At 40.0% G+C, this 21,221-nt stretch overlaps 1 long non-coding RNA gene across 1 annotated transcript in view; it reads left to right on the top strand.

The window, feature by feature from the left end:
* Positions 1-573: 573 nt before the first annotated feature.
* LOC104007375 (uncharacterized) overlaps positions 574-21,221 on the top strand; it is a 46,860-nt gene continuing 26,212 nt past the window's right edge. The window contains exons 1-2 of the long non-coding RNA XR_001719466.4: positions 574-658; positions 14,260-14,403. This is a non-coding gene — a long non-coding RNA (uncharacterized LOC104007375). The remainder of the gene's footprint in view (positions 659-14,259; positions 14,404-21,221) is intronic.

Genomic DNA, 21,221 nt, shown 5'->3' with positions numbered 1-21,221 from the left:
CCCTCCATCAGGGGAGAGGTTAAACTTCGAAAGCCAGTGCATTAGTGACTGTTTACCTCAAAAGTATTTTGTTTTATTATGACACGCAGTATTCATCACCTAGACAACCAGCTCCTTGGGAAGGGTGTGCCAATCAAAGAAAGTCAAGATAAAGCTCAGAAGTCAATATTGAAAGTACAGGATTCAAATCAAATTAAAGAAACACTACTGAGATTGCTAACCATTTGACTTGTCTATTGTGTAGGTCTCAGACACCAGGAAACATGACTTTGCAGATATTTCCTCCTTAAATGAACCATCTGTGTATTTACTGGGTCCAGAATTAGCGTCTTTCCAAGTTGTTAATAAACTGAAATCTTCGACGCTACCTTCATCATGTAAATGTATTGTTTTCTGTAGTCAACTCTAAGGTCACAGAGGAGACTCCTAACAAATGAATTCTGTCTGGACACAAAGGAAAAATCGGAATTGGCAGATACTCTCTCGGTTACTCCCTGGTTGCAGTTAATGAGCAGCCTGTTCGCCTGCAGCCTTTAGACAGGGAACAAGGGGCACAGCTTTTCCCACTTTATTGGTTACTGACTGGCAAAGAAGGATTCCACTAGCACTGCTTGGCTATCAAAGCTGGGCAATGTGATCCTCTAAGCCACATGTTTAGGTAAGTGCAATAGGGCTTTATACAATTTCCTTGTTTAATTGGAACTGTTTAGGTAATCCTTTTTCATGTCCCTGTCTCTACTCTAAATAAAGATGATCTTAGAGAATCAGAACTCTCCCCATCTAAACTTCACATGAAATTTGAACATGAACTCAGTCACTGGACATGGAAGGGATGGATGGCATCTGTCCCATCAGAGGCACCACTATTTATTAAGGGTCTTCTGGCTTATGTATTTAGTTGCACTTGAGATGCCAGCATTTTGGGAAATTTGAAACTACAAAGGAGAAGGGCAGGGTTTTGTTTGTTTTTTAAAGCAGGTATTTCAGGAATACTGTGTTTCGTGACTCAAATCAGAAGTTAACTTTGAAAAGTAAAATTGCTTTCCCCCCAGCCATTCACATTTGTGATCAACGGACGCAGTTTTATCAGAACTATCATCTCTTAAAGGGAAGACTCTCTGTATAGACAAACACTCGAGAGATCGTCTGGGTTTCCCTTCATTTTGTAGAGTTGGTTTCACATTGATGTTCTTAAATGTCCAAACCCAGACTGTGTATAATTGAGTGAATTAGCAACCTGTACTTTTAACAAGTCAAAGCACTTAATTTTACTCCTTTTTATTCTTCCTTTCAAAGATTATAAATAATAATTTTCTAAATTACCTAGCACTTTTAAATAATCCCACTTAAAATCTTCATTCAGGTAGTAGTTCTTCCATTGCTATCCATTAGCTTTTAATACATAACATATTTTTTGCTCATGACCATGTACTGACATATAGAAAATACTTAATAGTTAAAAGTCTTTTCTCCTTGCTCAGGTCCTATGACCTTTGTAGCATTTGACACAGTGAACAGCCACCCTCTGCTTATCCTACCATTATATTCTCCCTCCTGTGGTCGTGTAGACACTTGGCTCTTTCCTTAGTCTTCCTTTGTAATTCTTTCATTATTTTTTTCCGTTTTACTTATCTGCTGTACTTCTTTACTTGACACACAAGTCCACAGTGGAGGGGAGCAGTGAGGTGGAAGGTGCTGGATGGCCACAGAGCCTTATCAAAGTCCTTTCCATGGTAGAGTGATCATTGCCTAGAGCCTTTTGGGATTAGGAATCTGATAACCTTAGCTTCAGAAATTGATCATACATTCTTTATCCTTATGGAAAATTTTACCAGAAATGGTTTCTTTCAGCTGGATTAAATTACATTCAATGGCAGTGAGATATAGAGGAGCCAAGGGAGCTGGATATTCCTGTCTTCTGGTCAATGCATTCTGTCTTTGAGGCAAGGGTAGGGAAGCCACGTTTTACCATTAGCAGGCTGCATAGTGAGCACGGGACAGGAAAATGAGGAGCAGCCTATGCAATTTATTTTCACAATAAGGATGTGTACTCTTTTTTAATTTTTAATTTTTTTTTTTATTTTTTGAGACAGAGTTTTGCTCTTTTTGCCCAGGCTGGAGTGCAATGGCACGACCTCAGCTCACTGCAACCTCCGCCTCCCGGGTTCAAGAGATTCTCCTGCCTCAGCCTCCCAAGTAGCTGGGATTACAGGCATGCACCATCATGCCTGACTAATTTTTTGTATTTAGTAGAGACGGGGTTTCACCATGTTGGTCAGGCTGGTCTTGAACTCTTGACCCCAGGTGATCACCCTTCTCGGCCTCCCGAAGTGCCAGGATTACAGGCATGAGTCACCATGCCCCGCCAGGATGTGTGTTCTTGATATGAATTGGAAAGGGTGAGTTTTGAGGCCCGCGTTTCTTCTACCCATGGGTAGTGCTTGGAGCTTGGATGAGCACTGCCACTATTCACCTCTGCAATGTTCTTTCATCTCTGCTTCATTAGCTGATTCCCATGATGCCATGTCCTACTTTATGCCCCCCTTGCACCTTGCCCATATCCCCACACCCTCATTATTCCTTAAGAATGGTCTTTCTTTAGGGTGTAGTCGTATTTTAACGGGTATAGGGACTCTTCTGTCCTCTGAGTGATTAGAAGCAGATTACATAAAGGATAATTAATTTAATTTGTGTAATTCTCACTTATATTTCCATGATTTCCAAAGAAAATAATGCTTACTGTAAGTACCCCTTTGCCTTCTTTCTTTGTGCTTTTTGTCAGGCAACGTTGTATGGTCAAAGGATTTTACAAAATTTCAGAGGCAGATCTCTCTGCCTCTGGGTAGCTATAGATTTGGGGCAAGTTATTTTTACTAATTGAGCTTCAGTTTTTCATTAACAAAATAGATCATAATAATACCTATGCTTAAATGACTTCAGCAATGCGGCTCGTTCCCAGGGTCTCATCTGTAGTCCACATTATTCTTCTCAGGTCCAGACTGGTTACCAGTTGCTTACTAGAAAACCTCACCTGATGTTTCACTAGCAAATTAAACTCAAAATGTTCTTAAAGTGAATCTTCTCTCCCTTTAACACCGTGATGCTTCTTCTCTGGAACAGAGTATTGGGTGTTGAGTGGGATTTATTTCAAAATTGTAATTCAGGCTCAAAGCTGCGAACAAAAAATGCTAAATATTGCCCACATTTTATTTATTTATTTTTTTGAGATGGAGTCTCACTCCATCATGCAGGCTGGAGTGCAATGGTGCTATCTCGGCTCACTGCAACCTCCACCTCCCGGGTTCAAGCAATTCTCCTGCATCAGCTTCCTGAGTAGCTGAGATTACAGGTGTGTGCCACCATGCCCAGATAATTTTTGTATTTTTAGTAGAGATGGGGTTTTGCCATGTTGGCCACGCTGGTGTGGATCTCCTGACCTCAGGTGATCCACCGTCCTTGGCCCCCCAAAGTGCTGGGATTACAGGCATGAGCCACTGCGCCAAGCCAATAACCCACATTTTAAATGCATGGAGCATACCATTAGGAGTTGGGCACTTTCCCTGAGGGTTTGATGAACTGTTTCAGTTGAGTCAGCTGTGTTCCAAGCCTTTCCCACCTCCCCAATTTTTCACTTGCCTCCATCTCTCTCCACCTTTTTTGCCATCCTTGTCCCAGCAGCAACAGGAAATTGTAAAATTTGATTTGGAACCATTGAGTAAAAATACTTCTGCCTCCTCTGTCCTTCCTCGTCACCTTTAGACCAGAAGAGAAGCACTGGCAAAGGTGGGGTAGGTGTAGCAGTTGTGTGTGAAAGAGTTCACGCCCCCAACCTCTACTCCAAGCTATTAGAACTGCAGGCCTAAGATGCGATTGTGAGAAAAGGGTGTTTGAAAGAGAGATTTAAATTCATGTGATACTGAGATTTCTAAATTACCAGGACTGAATTTAAGGAAACAGAATGAGACTGTTCTGAGAGTAAAAAACGTTAGAAGAAAGTCAGACACCAAATGGGAAAGAATGTGAAGCAACAGTGTCTTCAATACTTTGCTAGAGGGAAGTAAATTGATTAAGAGTTTTGGGATTATTTTGTAATGTTGAAGATATTCAGACCCTATGAGCCAGCAATTCTACTCCTAGATATGTAGTCGAGATAAGCTCATAATTACACACGCAGGCCACAGGTACAAAAATGTATCTAGCAACACTGTTTGTAGCAGTAAAAACAATGAAAAAAACATGATAACAGAAATGTTCATGGAAAAAAAAGAAAATAAATACATAAATAAATGACTGTGGATCACAAAATGAAATATTATACAGCGGTGAAAAATGAATGAACCATAGCTATATTCAAAAATAGGGATGAATGGTAATAATATGATATTGAGTTAAAAATCCATCCCTAGAAGTTTATACATAAGTTGATCGCTTTGTCTTAAACCAACATTTGTGATCAATTATTATTTAAAATCAAGAGAATGATAAACATAATTTGGGGTAATTGTCATGGTAGGTAAGAGGAGGCCAAAGATAGAATGGGGAGGCAAACATAGATAGATGTAAGTTTTTTTCACTATTCTAATTATTTGATTGGGTAATTGATTTATGAGTATTGATTATATTACTAATAAATGTAAAATAAATAAAAAGAGGGCCATGAATGATGCCAATATATAATGAAACATGTATGCTGCTTTATCCAGTGTTGTGCTCTTGAAGTCCATGAAGAAAGTAAATAGGAAAAAAAGTTATGAAGTCAAATGGGGAGGAGATGATTGATGGAGCATAGCTGAAGGCAGTTACTGGAAAAAATTAAGCTGTTGTCCCAATAAGTTGAGGCTTCTCAATGAAATATTTCCCAATGCATGAAGCTGCCATTCTCTCAATTGCCCCGATTTAAAACTGAGTCATCTTCTTTATCGCATTATCCAGTCCAGTGTTTTTAAACCACAGGTCATGACCCAGTAGATGAGGAAATTGGTTTAGTGGTTTAACCTCAGTTTTTAAGTAAAAAAAAGAAAGGGAATTAAACAATAGAAAACATTAGTGTGCATTACACATAGTAAGGGAAGCGTTTTTGTGAAATGTTTGTTTCAGTGATGTATGCAAATGTGTATGTGTTGAATTATAATGTAATTAGAGGTTTGCCTTAGTCCATTTAGTTTTGCTAAAAAGGAATACCTGGGTCTCGGTAGTTTATAAAGAAAAAAGGGTTATTTGACTCACGTTTCTGTAGGCTGTACAAGAAGCACGGCACTGGTATCTGCTGGGCTTCTGGCGAGGATTTTTCTGCCGTGTCAAAACATGGTGGAGAGGGTCAAAGGTGACGTGGGAATGTGGGAAGGGGGACTAAATAGCAGGAGGAAATTTTCTTTATAACAATCCGCTCTCTTGGGAACTAATCCATTCTCTCAAGAACTAATTCCTTCTCGCCAGAAGGAGAACTCACTACTACAAGAACAGTGCTGAATCTTTATGAAGGATCTGCTCCCAGTTCTCAAAAACAAACACCTCCCACTAGGCCCAATCTGCCACTTTGGGGATCACGTTTGAACATGAGTTTTGGCGGGCACGAACAATCCATATCCAAACCATATCCAGATTACTTGTAAGGAAGTAGTTTTTGGTCACATATATAGGTCTGTCTGTATTGAATCTATTCCCTCCTTTCCTTCTTTCTGCCCCACCTGTAAGCAGGGTCTCCATTAATCCTCACCTGAGGATAATGTCCTTTTAACTGGCATCTTAATTCTAGCCTGACCTGTTTTCAAACTGCCACAATCCCTGGAAGAATCTAGCTGAAACACCGTTCTCATCATCACCTTTCTGCTCATAATCTTACATTTTCTATTGAAGTCAATAAAAACACCATCCCCCACTGTTAAAAACCCTCTGCAATATAGTCTGCAATATTGTCCAAACTTACTTTTTAAAACTTATCTACTGACACTCTTTCCGAAGCCTCTTTAAATACTTCACAGTTTCATGTCATTCTTGCAGCACTTGTACATCTTACAGTAGTAATTTACATATATCTTGTCCTACCATTGGATTTCAAGCTCCTTGACATCAGTGCCTAGAATGGCACTTTGCATGTAGTTGCTGTCCAATACATATTTGTTCATGTGAGGAATGGAACTTGCAATATGGTCTTGGACTTCTATTTATTTTTAATACAAGAGCTTTTTTTATTTTTTTAAAAATGTATACTGTAAGTTCTGGGGTACATGTGCAGAACATGCAGTTTTGTTACATAGGTATACACATGCCATGGTGGTTTGCTGCACCCATCAACTCATCATCTACATTAGGTATTTCTCCTAATGCTATCCCTCCCCTAACTCCTCACCCCCTGACAGGCCCCGGTGTATGATGTTTCCCTCCCTGTGTCCATGTGTTCTCATTGTTCAACTCCCACTTATGAGTGAGAACATGCGGTGTTTGGTTTTCTGTTCTAATACAAGAACATTTATAGCAGCTTTAATAATAACCAAACATAAGCCAGATATCCATCAATAGGAGAATGTATAAACAAACCGTGGTACATTCATACAATGAAATGCTTCTCAGTAGCAAAATGGAGTAAACAATATATGCAACAACATGGATGAGTCTCAAATACATTATGCTGGATGAAAGAAGCCAGACACAAAGAGTCCATATGGTAGGATTCTATATTTATGAGTTTATTGAATAAGCAAAGCTAATCTATGGAGGAGAAGAAATCATATCAGTGGTTCTTCTTAGGGAGTGGTGAGACAAGGACTGACTGAGAAATAACTTGGGAGAACTCTGGGTAATGTAAATATCCTATTGGTAAAGTTCAGGTCACACAGATGAATGCACTTATAAAAACTCATTGACTATTGCATTTAAGATTTGGTGATTTCATTGTATAAAATTATCCTCAAAAAGATCTATAAATGAATATTAAATTCTAATTAGTAATGCATATTCTGAAGTACTTAGGAAGGAGGGTATTAATGTCGACAATTGACTTTGAAATGCATCAAAAAGGCCAAGCACGGTGGCTCATGCCTGTAATTCCAGCACTTTGGCAGGCCAAGGCGGGCAGATCACCTGAGTTCGGGAGTTCGAGACCAGCCTGGCCAACCTGGAGAAACCCTGTCTCTACTAAAAATACAAAAGTAGCCGGGCGTGGTGGCACATGCCTGTAATCTCAGCTACTTGGGAGGCTGAGGCAGGAGAATCGCCTGAACCTGGGAGATGGAGTTTGTGGTGAGCCAAGATCACACCATTGCACTCCAGCCTGGGCAATAAGAGCAAAACTCTATCTCAAAAAAAAAAAAAAAAAAAAAAAAAAGCATCAAAAAGTAAGATGGCTGATAGATGAGTAGAAGGATACATGGGGTGAAGACAGAACAGATAAAGTACGTGTAAGAAAATGTTAATGACAGAATCTAGGTTATATGGGTGTCAACCCATAACAATTTTCAAATTTTCTGTAGTTTGAAAATTTTTATAATGAAATGTTGGGTGGAAGAAGACAGGTAGAACAATTTAAATTGCCTCCTGATTTATGATTCCTGATGAGTAATTGATTTTTTCTCTCTCTGTGATGAAAAAGTCAGTCTTCCCTTATGGCTCCAGGGATGACTGGAGGATGGGATATAAGGAAAGTCCTTTCAGAGAGTTAGGGGGTAGCAGGAGTTTGACTAAGACAAAGAGGGGAATGGGTGGGAGGCAGATGGTGGGAGCGTGGGGGAATATACCAGTCAGGGTTCACCCAGAGAAACAGAACCAGTAGGAGATATATAATAAGAGATTTACCACAAGGAATTGACTCAGGCAATTATGGGGGCGGGTAGGCAAGTCTGAAATCAGTAGGGCAGGTCTTTGGGAAAGGAAGGCTGAAAGCTCTCAAGCAGGAGCTGAAACTGCAGTCTATGGGCAGAATTTCTTTTTCTTTGGTCTTAGATTTCTTAATGACCCTAATTTTGAGTTAATTATTGGGAGCAGTAGGAAATCTTTAAATGAGTTTGCACTATTATAAATTCTCAAATTTGCCTTTATAGAATTATATTAAATGGCTTGAATGCAAATGTCATCTGACTTTTCCCAATTATTGATAATTCACATTATATATAGCTAAAGTTATTAAAAGTGAGAAAAACTAAACATTTTTATAATTAAGGTTATACTCACATAGGGAAAATATAGAATTAAGACAAAATTAGAAAAAAAATACAAGCACTAGAATATTTTAGGTGACATAGCATTTATATTGATGAATTTGTTTCTTTTTACCTTATCCTGATTGATTATTTGATTAAGTTATTTAAAATTCACTTTCCTTATTTTTCCTTAGGAAAATAGCTAAGATTTTCCATTTTACAGTTATTACAAATGACTCCAACTTTTTTTTTTTTTCTCAGCAAACCATAATAGAATAGTGAAATCACATAAAATAGAGAATCCAGAACCCATGTTAGTCTGTGGTTTGGACTTTTCCAATCAAACAACTAAGGAAAATTGAGCAGAATAATTTGAGCTAGATCTTCTCTTGCACAACTTACCCAAACTCAGTGGTTGAGATGAAAAGCAGCAAAATGGCTGAAATGCAGCCAAAGGAAAAAGATTTCAGAAAAACAAGGTCCTGGAAAAATCTATGATTTGGATTATCAATTCCTGAATCACCAAGAATTGGCTGTATTGAAACCCTATCAATTTTTAGTTTTAAAAAATTAACCATATTGTCTACTTGTTTTTATAAATCAGTTCTAGTCATTTTAAGTAAGATTTTGCAGTTTACGTGGTGAAGTTTCAAAGGATTTTTATTTTGGTTTATATAAAAATTTTCGGAATGGTTTCTGGGCACCAGGTTTTTCAGTTAGATAAGAAATTATTTAGCTACCCAGTCTTTGTTGTGTCTTTGAAGAAAAATAAACATTATTGAAGTCTTTGGCAGGTATTTTTATGCAGACATTAAAATTTTTTCCAATTCTGTTTTATAGGCCAGCTATAAGTCAAGCTATTTCACCTAATGAAATTTGCTTTGATCAGACGAGGCCAATCATCCTTCAAAGCATTGTTGTGTTTTGAGATGCAAGCAAGCACCTAATAAATTGTGGGTGCTGCAGTAGCAACAGATCAAAACAGAGGATGATGTTTCATTAGATCGTAATACCTGACAAAGAATGACTGCGAATCAATGGGGGAGCGCCGTTACTACGTGGGTCAGAGTAGGCGGAAGGCCCACTTTCTCCTTCCTCTCCTTCATTCCCTTCCTCTTTCTCTCCTTTCTTCTATCCCTTTCTTCTTTTCTCCCCTCCTTAATTTGTTTCCCAGTTTTGCCAAAGTATTTTAGATTACAGAATAATGACTTAAGCCCAAATATTCCTCATCTTTCACTAGGCTTTTACAGTGCTAAGTATTACAGGGGGTTATAGGACAATAAGTCAGTAAACGGAACACTTTAAAAATAAATAATACATTTTAAGGTTTATAGAAAGCCTTTCATAACAACCCCCAAATAAATATGTATTTTTTTCTCTTGAGAAAAGGGTCTTCAAATAAGCTTTTTCAAAAGATGCAGATTCCTCATAGAAAATTTAAAATGTGGCTTTTGTAGTAAACTGTACAGATGGTACCTTAGAATGGTTTGACTTAACATTTTTTGACTTTACAAATGGAAGGAAAGCAGCATGCATTCAGTGGAAAGCGTTCTTTGAGTACCCATGCAACCATTCTGTTTTTCACTTTTGGTACAGTATTAAATCAATTACACACGATATTCAACACTTTATTATAAAATAGGTTTTGTGTTAGATCATTTTGCCTGACTGTGGGTTAGTGTGTGTTCTGAGCAGGTTTAAGGTAGGCTAGGCTAAGCTATGATGTTACGTGGATTAGGTGTATTACACGCATTTTCGACTTAAAGATATTTTTAATTTACAATGGGTTTATTGGGATGCAAACCCACAGAGGAGCATGTTTATTTTCTCATTCCAAATAATGTCAAAGCCGGGTGCGGTGGCTCATGCTGTAGTCTCAGCATGTTGGGAGGCCGTAGCGGGCGGATCACCTGAGGTCAAGAGTTCAAGACCAGCCTGACCAACATGGTAAAACCCCAACATGGTAAAATTACAAAAACTAGCCAGGCATGGTGGCACACACCTGTAATCCCAGCTACTTGGGAGGCTGAGGCAGGAGAATTGCTTGAACCTGAGGGGCAGAGGTTGCAGTGAGCCGAGATCACACCACTGCACTCCAGCCTGGGAGACAGAGCTGGACTCCATCTCAAAAAAAAAAAAAAAAAAAACCCATAAAGAAAAACATAAGAAAACATTTAAAAAGGTTAAATGATTGGGGAAAACTCCTATTTTATATCATCAGTAGGAATTTTCTATGTTTCTTTTTTCTGATTACCAGAAATACAGATTACCTCACAAATTACAGACCAAATTCCTACTTAGAGCTACCCATCTCTGCCTCTGAGCTTGATTCAGCCAATTAATTCGCCATTATTTTTTGTTTCCAACAACCAATTCTTTTTCATCAACAACCAGTTCTCTAACTCTCTGACACCAATTGGGTGTCCTACAATTCAATGCAATTCTGATGCTAACTACCTGGATCTAGTACAGACCCCACAAGTTAAGGGCTCAGTCCCATGCTCAATCCCTCACTCTCCACACTAGCTGCAAATGGGGCCCCAGGCTACCTACACTTTTGCCTGACTCATTACAAATTTGAGGGTTCCCACGACCGCCCCTCTCAGGTTCTATAATTCACTAGGATGATTCACACAACTCAGGAAAGCACTATACATATAATTACAGTTATATTCTATAGGGTACAACTCAAGAACAGCCAAGTGGAAGAGATATATAGGGTGAGGTACGGAGGGTAGTGATGGTGGTGGTGGTATATCTCTGCTGATGGTACCACCCTGTCAACACATTGGTCTGTTCCCTGAATCTCATTTTTCAACAGTTTTTATCAATATTTCATTATGTTGATTAAATCACTGGTCTCTCTGATTGAACTCATCTCAGCCCCTTCCCTTCCCCACAGGTGGAGAAGTGGGGCTGGAAGCTCCAACCTAATTATGTGCTTGGTAGTATTTGATGATTCTGGAAACCATCTCCCATCCTAAGCTATCTAAGGACCCCAACACGAGTCACCTTATTAGCATAAACTCAAGTGTGGTAGAAAGGGGCTGTTTATGAGTAACAAAAGACACTCCTATCACACAGGAAATTCCAAAGGTTTTAGGATCTCTGTGCCAGGAACTGGGGAAAAAGATCAAAAATACATTTTTTGTTATACCACAGGCAGGCACTCTGATGTAGGGTCCTGGTGTTATTTTCTATCTTAAATGTTAAGGCCTATTCCCTTAACTGGCACCACTTGCGATCAGTTCCATGTATTTACAGGAAACAAGGTTAAAATGGCCTGAGACACAAGGTCACTGTGAGGAGCAGACGTGATACCAGTACTTTCCTCAAAGGGTTCTTCTGAGTATTAATGAGCTATACATGTGAATTGCTCAGAACAGTGTCTGGCAGATAGTGACTGCTATATGTGCAGGCTATTATTATTATTTTTGTTGTTATTAGTATCATCACCACTGTCTTCATTTTGCACAGGAGAATACTGAAGCTTAGAGAGGTGAGATGACTTCTGTAAGGCCTCCACAGCCCTTAAATACCTGAAGCCAAGGTGTAAACTCTACTTCCTAGATAAGAATTGGACGTGACACTTTTAAGAGCTAGATTTGATTTGGGGGCCTCATTTTGGCCATGTTCTAATCAGCCGTAGAAACCTATATTGCATAGCACTTATTAGGCACGACATGCAGAGAGCTATCTAATAAATGCCTCTTGATGATGATTATGATGGGCTTTTACGGCTGCTCTCTGTGCGTACGATGCATTGAAGTAGCATAATCACTGTGTCTGTAGCTCGGAAATGGAACAAGAATTTTCCTGCATCACCTATTAGAGTCTTATAGTCTAATGTAACTTGGACTGTGATGAAAATGAGTCTGTGGTGTAGTAATTTAATGGGATAGTTACACTGGAAGCCAAGCTCCCTTTCAGTTGCCTTAAATTTTACCTTTATTGTCTCATTGCTTTTTGCATCTGAGCTTGGCAGTTAATGGTCTCTGTAATAAATTCAAAGAGAGTTTAGAACAATGGAGGCTGAATTTTCCTTTTTTGTGTCTACGTAAGACATGACATTATTATTTGGGTTTTGCCCTAGCATTTTAAAAATCAACTTGATGCTTTTATCTTTCTGGCTATACAATTAATAATTTGTTAATTAAAATGTGGATTGGGTGCTGATAGCAGATAGCAATTTACACTTAAGAATTTGAACTGGGCCAGACGCAGTGGCTCATGCCTGTAATCCCAGCACTTTGGGAGGCTGGGGCGGGCAGATCCCTTCAGGTCAGGAGTTCGAGACCAGCCTGGCCAACATAGTGAAACCTCATATCTACTAAAAATATAAAATTTAGCTAGGCATGGTGGCAGTTGCCTGTAATCCCATTTACTCAGGAGGCTGAAGGGAGAATCGCTTGAACCCAGAAGGCAGAGGTTGCAGTGAGCTGAGATGACACCACTGCACCCTGGCCTGAGTCACAGAGCAAGACTCTGTCTCAAAAAATAAAAAATAAAAGAATTTGAACTGAAGTCCCCTAGCTCTGTTTCCCGTTTTGTTGCTACTTCTCTTTACCAACTTGTTAAAATTAGAAAAATACAAGTAAGTGAGAGACCCATATCTGCAACCTCTTATTTTGTTATGATTAAACTGAGCTTCAAGCTCATTGCAAGTGTTGAAAAATGGAAGTGGCCTTGGAAACATTTTTGCCTGATTAAGAATGCTTTAAAACTACCACTCTGGTCAAGATAAATTGAAGAAAAGATATTCATTATGCTTGTGCTAAAAATCACAGCAGAGCTGTGTTCAGCCTGCAAACTTCTACCTCTTGCTTCAATCCTTTGCTTGATTTCTTTTATGCACAGTAGTACATAGAGTTGGAAGGAGCATCCTGGTGCATACAGCCTCCTTCTGTCTGCTTTGATACCATCTCCAGACCTCTGAGAAGATCTGGGTAGCATCTTTCTAGTTTCTAGATCTAGATAACTTCAAATGCCCCTCCCACTTTCCTTACTCTCTCCCTTCTCTCCATCTTCTCTCTGTCACTCAGGGAAAATGCAGTAGACATTCCAGTTTCTTTTTTATCATCACCTCAAATATTGACAAAATAATAGTCCCAGTTAAAGAAAAAAGCTATGATACAATTTACCGAAAGTAAAGACAGTTGTAGCCTTTGTCTCAGGTTACCTTTAACGCACTCCATTCGCAGTAAAATCACTGCAACGTTTTGTCTTTATTGGACTTCTACTTGTAAATAATTGATGAAAAATCACCTGCTAAGCATGAAACAAAGTGTTCAAAATGTTTAGAATTCATTGGGAGAAAGATGCTCTATAAATCAAATCAGTCATTGCTACTACAGGTAACATAATTCTGAAACTGAAAGTTGGTCCAACCACTGAAGGTGGCATTAAACCTCCATTACCTCAAGAGACAATTACTAAGCAGCCATCACACGCACGGGGGCCCTGGAATTGTCACTGTGGGTGGCATGAGGAACCATAAACATAATCTCTGCTCTGAAGGGCTTAGCTGGGGAGACACAAGAAAGCTTTAATCATAACACATAAATCATGCAAGAATTAACATGAAGATGCCAAAAATGTTCTAAGTAGGGTACAAGATTTACTGGAGGCAGGCAGAGACTGAAGGCAGGCAGAGACTGGAAAATACCTCAAGCAAAAAATATTAGTGAGAACACGAGTTTCAAAAGCTACAATTTTTCTGTGTCAGCCAAGGTACATGGTTGGAAGCACCTCTGTTCACCATGAACAGAAGGAAGTTCACTGGATGAGAAGGGTGGGTGTTGTGAAATTTAAGATGTGTTTTTATGATGCCAGTCTGCGTGGATGGTCTATAGCTTTTATCTTTAGGGCTATCATTTTGTCAATATTTGAGGGATGTATCAACTTGCAGAATAACACAGGACTAAAGGGGCAGGCTTGGAGAGGAAGAAACATAGGAATTTGGAGGTCTGTGTTGAAAAAACCATAGTGTACCGAACAAGTTTATCTATCATCTATCTATCTATCTATCATCTATCTATCTATCTATCAATCATCTATCTATCTATCTATCTATCATCTATCTATCTATCTATCATCTATCATCTATCTATTGATTTATTTTAAGGAATTGACAAACAATTGTGGAGGTTGGCAATTCCAAAATCTGAGGAGTAGGTAAACTGGAAGACTAGAGACCCTGGGAAGAGTTGATGTTACAGCTTGAATCTGAAGGCAGCCTGCTGGAAGAATCCCCTCTTTCTTGTAGAAGGTAAGTGTTTTCTCTATTAAGGCCTTCAACGGGTTGGATGAAGCCCATCCACATTGTGGAGGGTAATCTGTTGTACTCAAAGTCTACTATCTTAAATGTTAATCTCATCTAAAAAATACGTTTACAGGCTGGGCGTGGCAGCTCACACCTGTAATCTTAGCATTTTGGGAGACTGAGGTGGGTGGATTACCTGAGGTCAGGAGTTCAAGACCAGCCTGGCCAACATGGCAAAACCCTGTCTCTACTAAAAATACAAAAAAACCAAAACCAAAAACAACAACAACAACAACAACAAAAACATTAGCCAGGCATGGTGGCAGGCACCTGTAACCCTAGCTACATGGGAGGCTGAGGTAGGAGAATCACTAGAACCCTGGGGGTGGAGGTTGCAGTGAGCTGAGATCGCACCATTGCACTCTAGCCTAGGTGACAGAGTGAGACTCTGTCTCAAAATATATATATATATGTTCACAGAAACATCTAGAATAATTTTTATCCAAATATCTGGGTACCATGGCCCAGCCAAGTTGACACATACAGTTAACCCTCACTCATCGCAAGGTCCTCTTTGCAGGCCTGGGCTGGTTCGCCTGCCATCATTGACACCTGTGGGGAATCTGTCCATCAAGAATCAAAGTCCTGACTGGCCACATCTCAGTTATATACCCACTTCCCCGCTACAGCTGGGTGAGGAGACAGAGGCTCTAGTCCTTTGGTTTTCATAGTTGGAGACTGGCAATATCTCCATCAGGAGGCTTCCTTTGAAGGGAGACAAGGTTGCTCAGGGAAAGGAAGGTGGAGTTCTGGACAGATGAAAAGTAAATGTCCAAGCCACTTCCTTTCTTTGTGACCATATATTGCAAAAGTTCCTTATGTCTAAGCTATTTCTTCATTGAATCCTCCAGGCTGCAGATCTTGCTACTTATTTACTTGTTTATCATTTAACTATCTGTGCTAGAAGGTAAGTTTAATGTGGGTAAGGATCTTGTTTCTTTCATTTATCGCCATTGTCTGCAGTTCCTAGAATCATGCCTCACACATAGTAGGTGTTCAGTATATATTTTCTTCATAGATAAGTACATGAATAAATGTTTGACTATGGACAGTAGACAGTATGTAAATAAATATATAGATTAAATTTCCTGCCAGACTTTAACTGCTTGCTACTATGATTTGAAAAATGATAAAAATGAGGCTATCTAAAAATTTCATACTTAGGTTTTTACTTGACAGAACCAAGAGATTTAACAGTAGAAGTTCATTCATAACCATAAACATACACACACACACACACACACACACACACACAAGCCACCTGTGACATATAATACACAGATACATGTTAAACAAACAAGAATTTTCTGGTTTTATTTTAAAAATGTAGGTCTTTATGATGAGAAAGTTATGCATGTTTCTTTGCTTACACTTTATAGATTAATCTTTTCCACTATTTGGACAGTTTCTCATCTCTGCACTGTTACCCGTATAAAGGGGGCTATTTATTAAAAGTTCTGAATATAATCGAGACCTAAGAGAAAACTGTTTTGGCTTCATAAGAAATGAAAAACATCAGTAAGGTACCGATAAAGCGTTTTCCAGATGATCAGTGTTTTTCACTAAAGAAATGTTTTTCTATTTTCCATGGCAGAGAATTCCACATCCAAATGTTCCACTGTTGTCAGTAAAGGTTTCCCAGCCCAGAATGAACAATACTCAGTTAACAATAACCCAGTCATGTGTATATTGAGTTCTCAGCCAAAAATTATAATGTGAGAGACTCTTGCACTTGGATGATGTATGTGGCAGAATGCATTTGCCAGCATTTTGATGCTGTTTGCTGAGAATGACCAAAACCCTTGCTTTCAGCGTTTTCAGTCTCCTGGCCCCCCTGATGAATTTCCCCCAGGTTATCTGTTGCTACATGACAAGTCACACCAAACCGACTGGGAGTGAAACAGCAGCCGTCTTATTGTTCTCACTGGTTCTGTGGGTCAGGAATTCAGACAGAGCACAAGCAGGGATGACTTCTCTTTTCTTAGGTTTCTGGGACCTCAGCTAGGAAGACTCAAAAAGCCGAAGATGGCTGGAAGGACTAGGGAACTGGAATCATCTGGAAGATCCACGTCTAGGGCTGGTAACATCTGAAAGGTCCATAGCTGGGGCTAGAACCATCCAAAGGGTTCACATTTGAGGACTGGAACTATCAGGGAGGCTCATGTGTGGGTTCATGGCTGGAATCCCCCAGACGGTCCACAAGTGGACCCTGGCCTAGGCTGACTGAGAGGCTGGACTGTGGACCACAGTGCCTCCTCGTGGCCTCTCCGTGTGCTTGGGCTTCTCACAGCATGCTGGCTGGGCTTCCAGAGCGTTCCACATTCTGAACCTCAGAGAATCATTTTCTTTGAGGAACATGACATAGTGGAATCAGACATGGGTTTGAATCTCCACTGTCCACTAATTAGTTTAAAGAACTTGTGTGTGTTTTTTCTTTTCTCCTTCTCCTCCTCTTCCTTCTTGGTTAAAAACTTCTGTGTACTTCCTTTTTTTTTTTATATGTGTAAGGGGAATCTGGCAAAAAGGAAGGTAAACTTTTTCCCCCCACTGTAAGATGAACTATTAACTGTTTGGGAATAGGGTAGGCAATTTTGCTTAAGGAGCCCAGAAAACTTCTGGGAGGGCAGGGACAAAGAGTACTCACTGCCCCGTGAAATTGCCATCTTCCTACGATTCTAAGTTAGAAAACCTATCAGGGTGGACCAGTGTTGCCTTGAGAAAGGCCTAGCGACAGGCGTAAATGATATGACTCCTAAAATAACATAATGATGAGTGTAGAAAGAGAGGAGCAGTGGTCTGGTCGCAGCAACTGGTTGGGGAGCATGTTTTTGCCTTGGCAAAATTTCTACATGAACCACCTGAAAGGGCTGTAAGGTCGAGCTGGGATACTTGGGCTTGGACCCCCTTTGACCAAACTTTGTGCTAGGGGAGAAGAGAGCAGATACCTTCTGTTCTTCCTTGACAGAGCTTGAGGATGGGGTGTATAGTTGTGGCAGAAATATAACTGTGGATAAAACAGGGCTGATGCCCTCTAGCCGTGGAAGAGCAGCTCTTCCAGCTGCCCGCTCTCTGGTTGTTCAGTGGCCTGCCACTTTCAAGGCACCACCAGGAGCACTGGCTAGCTCTGGAGCAACATGCTTCTGGTATCAGTTATGAGATTTCCCCACGTGCTTCTGGCATCAGTTATGAGATTTCCCAGCCTTGAAATGGCACTTCTATGTTGTAGCTCCAGGAAAATCAACAGGTCTGGGCCTTTAAATATTTTAGATACTAGCAGAAAACTTTGAGCATCTCAGGGAAGGGAGACTGAGGTTGGATGGAAAGTGACAGGTGGTGTTAGAGTCACGTGCTGGGGACCCTCCAAATTCCATAGGAAACTGCACGGATGGAAAGCAGAACAAAAATACCAACCTTACCTGTTGTTGTAAGGACTAAATAATACAAATAAATACGTATGTAAAGCGCCTAGCATAGAACTTGGCCTGTGTAAGGATCTCAATTAATATTATGTTCCTTTTCCATCCTTTTCCCTTTCTCATCTCTCCCTTCTTCCTTATGGGGGAAAGATCTCTGGGATCAGACAGACCTGGTTTTTGAACTCTGGTTCTTTTATTTGGTAGTTGTGAACTTGGGCCAGTCTCTTAACCTTTCTGAGGCTTAGTTTGGTCATTAGTGAATAGTTTAAAAATAGTTTTTTCATTTGTTTAGTAAAATTAAAATAAAGCTTTAAAATGGAATAAAATAACATTTCCATCCCTTTTCTAAATCTTTCTCTTATCTTCTCTTTTAAACACACTCAACAAAAATCCATGGTCGTTTTGTAGTTCCAGTTTCCAGGGGAATTTCACATACATTCTCCTCTACCTTTCCTGATTGGCACTGTCCTTGACAAGCACTTCTTTGGGACACCTATGTTTCCTAGACTGAATTCCCCCAAATCTTCTTGACTGAACACCCAAGAGGCCATACTCACTTCCTTCCTTGATCCAGGAAAAAAAATCAGCTCCTGTCAATTTTGGAATGCATCCATTTGAGGCCCACTCTGCCTTTATGTTCATCATTTAACTTCTACCTCAGAGGAACTAGATAAGCTACAGGATTAAACTTGGGTTTTTCACCTAGATGGCCAAAGTATATTACCTTCAGGGACACTAAAACAATTACCTATCCTACATGAAGCACCCAAGTTCTCAGCATATGTCATGGGTAGCGTTAACTGGGTGACCAGGAGCTGAAGGGGTCCCTGTGGTGAAAGCACATGAGCACAAAATCTCAGTCTAGCCTTAGTGTATACCCGGCCCCAAACCCAACACTCAAGCATTTCCTTGAACTAGGAGCAACTCCACTCCAGAATCAGTGCCCCATACTGGTAGAAATTTCACTCTGATGTTCAAATTCGCTATGTGAAACCCTTGAGTAGTTGTAGGGATTTCCATAGCTACCCTGCCATTGGATCAGGTTTGTTTCATATCATGTAATTGATACTAATGGGAAATCAACCTGGTGCCTTCATTCTAACTCTCTCCCAAATGCTACTCTCCTGAGATAGAGCAAATTACTGACTTTTCCAAGCAGTTCCTCTTCCTTTTATTTTGTTGTTGACCTCAAGGAAGAGTCTTCTAAGTATTCAAATGAAAAGCTGTGGTGCACAGAATATATTACAATGGCATTGATATGGCAGACACTGCTTTGCATGTGAATAGATGATTTTATTATCTGAGACTATTATCTAGATTCCCCTTATAATGACAGAGCTCAAATAAAGGAAAGAAAAACTTTACACACACACACACACACACCCCTTGGACAGAAACCAGCAGGTGGGAAGAAACCTGCCCACTCTCTCCAGTTCCTTCTTATTCTACCATTATGAATTGAAGAAGGCTGTCCCACTGACACAAGGGGCACGTGCTTTGAGGTCAATACCCCCACTTCAGGGTGTTCTGGAACTCCCATGTGTTAGTAATAATGATTAGCAGAAGGTAATTTAGGACTAAATGGCTCTGTGATTTTTAACTCTCCAAAGGGAATTAGAACAGTAATACCCAGGTGATATTGATTAATAGATTGCCAACCCCTGAAAGATAAGTTTCAGGTGGTATCTCCATATTTTGTCCTTTGTCTGGATCTCAGGAAAATAGACAGGGAGACATTGGACAAGAGAATCAGGAATTTAAAAGGTACTGACAGCCCTGATGAGCCAAGTCTTTTCAGATGAAAGGAGATGGTCATAAATGTAAAAATCTGTACTTGGGCTCAAAAACCCAATTCTAAGGGGATTGAATTGGGAAGACGTATCTTAGCAATGGTGTGTGCGAGGAAGTCTTTTGTGTCAAAAGGATGATAATGTTGTAGCTATGTAGAAAGTAAATAGCAGAAGGGAATGGTTCTGATTTACCCTGAATTGGTCACATGATACCTGTGATACCTGTGATACTCATCACAAACTCAGAGAAGCATAGGGACAGGCAAGTTGCAGCCAGCTCGGAAGAGAGTGACTAAGATGTTGACAGGGCTTGGTATCATGTCGTGAAAACAGTCAAATAAACTAACGTAGCTTGGGCTGGAAAGGGAAGACGCACTCACATGTTAGTGTCCCAGTTGAGAGGCTGTTAATGTGGAGGTTTAATTTGACTTGTTTTGCTTGGCTTCACATGGGTGATAATGAACAATGCATAGGGCTTCAGGGCAATAGATACTTGGTTTACTTTAAGAAAGAGTGTTTCCTAACGAGGTCATGATGGTCTGAGATGTGGTCAATTTTCTGACATTGTCAAATTTTGTCTTGAAATTGGCCATAGTGGGAGTATTTACACCGGGAACCAGCGGCACACACTACTTATCAGGGCTTTTTGTACTCTCTGGAGAGCTGGTTCTTAAACATTTACCAGTGGAACCATTTTAAAATATAGATATACTTTTATATGAACTGCAGTAAAACCAATTGAGCTGAAAAGCCAATTAGAGTAGGCATTTAGGCCTGGGAAGTGTGGTGAGACTAATGAGTTCTAAGCTTCCATTGAAGCTGGAAATCCTGAATATATGCTTCTAACATTTACATGTCTAATTTAATATTTGTTTGTTACTGGTAAGACACAATCATCATGATGAGGAAGGCCCAAACCCATTTTTGCATATGAGATTTAAATGTAGATCTGGGTAATTTAGTAGTTTGGAATAGGTAATGGAATTGCATTTTACTGTGGTCGTTCTGAGTTCCAGTTCTTTCCATCCACTAAGGAGTGGTACAGGAGTGTGCTGGAACTCCTCACAAACGCAGGTGAGAGCTGAGAGTTGACTTTGCACATCTTTTCCCAACTTTGCCTTCAGAGACTTCACATTGGCAGCTTGAAATTGGCCGTAGTGGGCTGGGCATGGTGGCTCACGCCTGTAATCCCAGCACTTTGGGAGGCTGAAGGGAGCAGATCACCTCAGGTCAAGAGTTCAAGACCAGCCTGGCCAACATGGTGAAGCCCCGTCTCTACTAAAAATACAGAAATTAGCCAGGCATGGTGATGGGCTCCTGTAATCCCAGCTACTCAGGAGGCTGAGGCAGAGAATCACTTGAACTCAGGAGGCGAGTGTTAAAGTGAGCAGAGATCACACCACTGCACTCCAGCCTAGGCGACAGAATGAGACTCTGTCTCAAAAAAATAAATAAATAATTAAAAAAAAGAAATTGGCCACAGTGGGAGGGAGTATTCACACCATGAACTAGTGATAAACACTACAGATCAGGACTTTTTGTACTCTCTGGAGAGCTG

This window comes from Pan troglodytes, chromosome 6 (assembly GCF_028858775.2).
Source record: "Pan troglodytes isolate AG18354 chromosome 6, NHGRI_mPanTro3-v2.0_pri, whole genome shotgun sequence".
NCBI lineage: Eukaryota > Metazoa > Chordata > Mammalia > Primates > Hominidae > Pan > Pan troglodytes.
Note: the sequence above shows the minus strand (reverse complement) of the source record. Positions and strands in the feature narration are given on the sequence as shown.